The 6,000-nt window shown below is 47.4% G+C and overlaps 1 protein-coding gene across 1 annotated transcript in view; it reads right to left on the reverse strand.

Annotated features, from left to right (window-relative positions):
- Positions 1-6,000, reverse strand: part of llgl1 (LLGL scribble cell polarity complex component 1) — a gene marked incomplete at its 5' end in the record, with an annotated part of 70,435 nt that overhangs the window by 35,439 nt on the left and 28,996 nt on the right. The window lies entirely within an intron of this gene.

Raw genomic sequence — 6,000 nt, forward strand, 5'->3', positions numbered from 1 at the left:
GAGGGGACACCTGGAGACAGAGAGATAAAACAGCTTAACAACACACCAGAGGGGACACCTGGAGACAACAGAGAGATAGAACAGCTTAACAACACACCAGAGGGGACACCTGGAGACGACAGAGAGATAGAACAGCTTAACAACACACCAGAGGGGACACCTGGAGACAACAGAGAGATAGAACAGCTTAACAACACACCAGAGGGGACACCTGGAGACAGAGAGATAGAACAGCTTAACAACACACCAGAGGGGACACCTGGAGACAACAGAGAGATAGAACAGCTTAACAACACACCAGAGGGGACACCTGGAGACAACAGAGAGATAGAACAGCTTAACAACACACCAGAGGGGACACCTGGAGACAGAGAGATAGAACAGCTTAACAACACACCAGAGGGGACACCTGGAGACGACAGAGAGATAGAACAGCTTAACAACACACCAGAGGGGACACCTGGAGACAACAGAGAGATAGAACAGCTTAACAACACACCAGAGGGGACACCTGGAGACAACAGAGAGATAGAACAGCTTAACAACACACCAGAGGGGACACCTGGAGACAACAGAGAGATAGAACAGCTTAACAACACACCAGAGGGGACACCTGGAGACAACAACAGAGAGATAGAACAGCTTAACAACACACCAGAGGGGACACCTGGAGACAGAGAGATAGAACAGCTTAACAACACACCAGAGGGGACACCTGGAGACAACAGAGAGATAGAACAGCTTAACAACACACCAGAGGGGACACCTGGAGACAACAGAGAGATAGAACAGCTTAACAACACACCAGAGGGGACACCTGGAGACGACAGAGAGATAGAACAGCTTAACAACACACCAGAGGGGACACCTGGAGACGACAGAGAGATAGAACAGCTTAACAACACACCAGAGGGGACACCTGGAGACAGAGAGATAGAACAGCTTAACAACACACCAGAGGGGACACCTGGAGACAACAGAGAGATAGAACAGCTTAACAACACACCAGAGGGGACACCTGGAGACAACAGAGAGATAGAACAGCTTAACAACACACCAGAGGGGACACCTGGAGACAACAGAGAGATAGAACAGCTTAACAACACACCAAAGGGGACACCTGGAGACAGAGAGATAGAACAGCTTAACAACACACCAGAGGGGACACCTGGAGACAACAGAGAGATAGAACAGCTTAACAACACACCAGAGGGGACACCTGGAGACGACAGAGAGATAGAACAGCTTAACAACACACCAGAGGGAAAACCTGGAGACAACAGAGAGATAGAACAGCTTAACAACACACCAAAGGGGACACCTGGAGACAGAGAGATAGAACAGCTTAACAACACACCAGAGGGGACACCTGGAGACAACAGAGAGATAGAACAGCTTAACAACACACCAGAGGGGACACCTGGAGACGACAGAGAGATAGAACAGCTTAACAACACACCAGAGGGGACACCTGGAGACAACAGAGAGATAGAACAGCTTAACAACACACCAGAGGGGACACCTGGAGACAACAGAGAGATAGAACAGCTTAACAACACACCAGAGGGGACACCTGGAGACAACAGAGAGATAGAACAGCTTAACAACACACCAGAGGGGACACCTGGAGACAACAGAGAGATAGAACAGCTTAACAACACACCAGAGGGGACACCTGGAGACAACAGAGAGATAGAACAGCTTAACAACACACCAGAGGGGACACCTGGAGACAGAGAGATAGAACAGCTTAACAACACACCAGAGGGGACACCTGGAGACGACAGAGAGATAGAACAGCTTAACAACACACCAGAGGGGACACCTGGAGACAACAGAGAGATAGAACAGCTTAACAACACACCAGAGGGGACACCTGGAGACAACAGAGAGATAGAACAGCTTAACAACACACCAGAGGGGACACCTGGAGACAACAGAGAGATAGAACAGCTTAACAACACACCAGAGGGGACACCTGGAGACAACAGAGAGATAGAACAGCTTAACAACACACCAGAGGGGACACCTGGAGACAACAGAGAGATAGAACAGCTTAACAACACACCAGAGGGGACACCTGGAGACTACAGAGAGATAGAACAGCTTAACAACACACCAGAGGGGACACCTGGAGACAACAGAGAGATAGAACAGCTTAACAACACACCAGAGGGGACACCTGGAGACAACAACAGAGAGATAGAACAGCTTAACAACACACCAGAGGGGACACCTGGAGACAGAGAGATAGAACAGCTTAACAACACACCAGAGGGGACACCTGGAGACAGAGAGATAGAACAGCTTAACAACACACCAGAGGGGACACCTGGAGACAACAGAGAGATAGAACAGCTTAACAACACACCAGAGGGGACACCTGGAGACAACAGAGAGATAGAACAGCTTAACAACACACCAGAGGGGACACCTGGAGACAACAGAGAGATAGAACAGCTTAACAACACACCAGAGGGGACACCTGGAGACAACAGAGAGATAGAACAGCTTAACAACACACCAGAGGGGACACCTGGAGACAACAGAGAGATAGAACAGCTTAACAACACACCAGAGGGGACACCTGGAGACAACAGAGAGATAGAACAGCTTAACAACACACCAGAGGGGACACCTGGAGACAACAGAGAGATAGAACAGCTTAACAACACACCAGAGGGGACACCTGGAGACAACAGAGAGATAGAACAGCTTAACAACACACCAGAGGGGACACCTGGAGACAACAGAGAGATAGAACAGCTTAACAACACACCAGAGGGGACACCTGGAGACGACAGAGAGATAGAACAGCTTAACAACACACCAGAGGGGACACCTGGAGACAGCAGAGAGATAGAACAGCTTAACAACACACCAGAGGGGACACCTGGAGACAGCAGAGAGATAGAACAGCTTAACAACACACCAGAGGGGACACCTGGAGACAGAGAGATAGAACAGCTTAACAACACACCAGAGGGGACACCTGGAGACGACAGAGAGATAGAACAGCTTAACAACACACCAGAGGGGACACCTGGAGACAGAGAGATAGAACATCTTAACAACACACCAGAGGGGACACCTGGAGACAACAGAGAGATAGAACAGCTTAACAACACACCAGAGGGGACACCTGGAGACAACAGAGAGATAGAACAGCTTAACAACACACCAGAGGGGACACCTGGAGACAACAGAGAGATAGAACAGCTTAACAACACACCAGAGGGGACACCTGGAGACGACAGAGAGATAGAACAGCTTAACAACACACCAGAGGGGACACCTGGAGACAGAGAGATAGAACAGCTTAACAACACACCAGAGGGGACACCTGGAGACAACAGAGAGATAGAACAGCTTAACAACACACCAGAGGGGACACCTGGAGACAGAGAGATAGAACAGCTTAACAACACACCAGAGGGGACACCTGGAGACAGAGAGATAGAACAGCTTAACAACACACCAGAGGGGACACCTGGAGACGACAGAGAGATAGAACAGCTTAACAACACACCAGAGGGGACACCTGGAGACAACAGAGAGATAGAACAGCTTAACAACACACCAGAGGGGACACCTGGAGACAACAGAGAGATAGAACAGCTTAACAACACACCAGAGGGGACACCTGGAGACGACAGAGAGATAGAACAGCTTAACAACACACCAGAGGGGACACCTGGAGACGACAGAGAGATAGAACAGCTTAACAACACACCAGAGGGGACACCTGGAGACGACAGAGAGATAGAACAGCTTAACAACACACCAGAGGGGACACCTGGAGACAACAGAGAGATAGAACAGCTTAACAACACACCAGAGGGGACACCTGGAGAGTCATCTTACCATTGGCCAGTTTAGCCTGGTGTTAGCACCAACATACAAAAACTGGTCACAACAGTGGGTTAGTGCAGAGGTGTGTGACTCCAGTCAAATGACTTGGACTCAAATCTGACTGCAGACACAAATATAATGACTTGAGAGTCGACTTGATAGAAAATCAAATTACTTGAGACTTGATTTGGAGCATTGACTTGAGACTGATGACTTGAAATGGTCTGGCCAGGTTTAGTAAAGTTTTGTCACTCATTTTGTAGCACCGAGTCTCCATGGATTACTCTCCACACAGCCAGAGGCAGTAGCAGCAGCATCGCATTTGATTGGCTAGTGAAACGCACACTCGGCCCTCTGATTGGACCAGCAAACTGTCAATCATCACAGGTCAGGTGAGCTAGCGAACAGAGTGCTGCTGTGCTGTTCAGCTCTAGGATCAGCTGCAGAGAGAGAGGACTGCCATAAATAAATATACAGCTAGGATCAGCTGCAGAGAGAGAGGACTGCCATAAATAAATATACAGCTAGGATCAGCTGCAGAGAGAGAGGACTGCCATAAATAAATATACAGCTAGGATCAGCTGCAGAGAGGGAGGACTGCCATAAATAAATATACAGCTAGGATCAGCTGCAGAGAGGGAGGACTGCCATAAATAAATATACAGCTAGGATCAGCTGCAGAGAGAGAGGACTGCCATAAATAAATATACAGCTAGGATCAGCTGCAGAGAGAGAGGACTGCCATAAATAAATATACAGCTAGGATCAGCTGCAGAGAGAGAGGACTGCCATAAATAAATATACAGCTAGGATCAGCTGCAGAGAGAGAGGACTGCCATAAATAAATATACAGCTAGGATCAGCTGCAGAGAGAGAGAGGACTGCCATAAATAAATATACAGCTAGGATCAGCTGCAGAGAGAGAGGACTGCCATAAATAAATATACAGCTAGGATCAGCTGCAGAGAGAGAGGACTGCCATAAATAAATATACAGCTAGGATCAGCTGCAGAGAGAGAGGACTGCCATAAATAAATATACAGCTAGGATCAGCTGCAGAGAGAGAGGACTGCCATAAATAAATATACAGCTAGGATCAGCTGCAGAGAGAGAGGACTGCCATAAATAAATATACAGCTAGGATCAGCTGCAGAGAGAGAGGACTGCCATAAATAAATATACAGCTAGGATCAGCTGCAGAGAGAGAGGACTGCCATAAATACATATACAGCTAGGATCAGCTGCAGAGAGAGAGGACTGCCATAAATAAATATACAGCTAGGATCAGCTGCAGAGAGAGAGGACTGCCATAAATAAATATACAGCTAGGATCAGCTGCAGAGAGAGAGGACTGCCATAAATAAATATACAGCTAGGATCAGCTGCAGAGAGAGAGGACTGCCATAAATAAATATACAGCTAGGATCAGCTGCAGAGAGGGAGGACTGCCATAAATAAATATACAGCTAGGATCAGCTGCAGAGAGGGAGGACTGCCATAAATAAATATACAGCTAGGATCAGCTGCAGAGAGAGAGGACTGCCATAAATAAATATACAGCTAGGATCAGCTGCAGAGAGGGAGGACTGCCATAAATAAATATACAGCTAGGATCAGCTGCAGAGAGAGAGGACTGCCATAAATAAATATACAGCTAGGATCAGCTGCAGAGAGAGGACTGCCATAAATAAATATACAGCTAGGATCAGCTGCAGAGAGAGAGGACTGCCATAAATAAATATGCAGCTAGGATCAGCTGCAGAGAGAGAGGACTGCCATAAATAAATATACAGCTAGGATCAGCTGCAGAGAGAGAGGACTGCCATAAATAAATATACAGCTAGGATCAGCTACAGAGAGAGAGGACTGCCATAAATAAATATGCAGCTAGGATCAGCTGCAGAGAGAGAGAGGACTGCCATAAATAAATATGCAGCTAGGATCAGCTGCAGAGAGAGAGGACTGCCATAAATAAATATGCAGCTAGGATCAGCTGCAGAGAGAGAGAGGACTGCCATAAATAAATATGCAGCTACGAAAATGGTTTGGTGATCAAGGATATTAACGGTTTACTTTGCAAGATCACCAGTTGTGAATGGAGCATCAAGCGACCACTACTAGCATAGATCTATTGGCCTATTGGAATGT

The sequence above is a fragment of the Coregonus lavaretus genome (genome assembly GCF_964263955.1).
Source record: "Coregonus lavaretus genome assembly, contig: HAP1_SCAFFOLD_2054, whole genome shotgun sequence".
NCBI lineage: Eukaryota > Metazoa > Chordata > Actinopteri > Salmoniformes > Salmonidae > Coregonus > Coregonus lavaretus.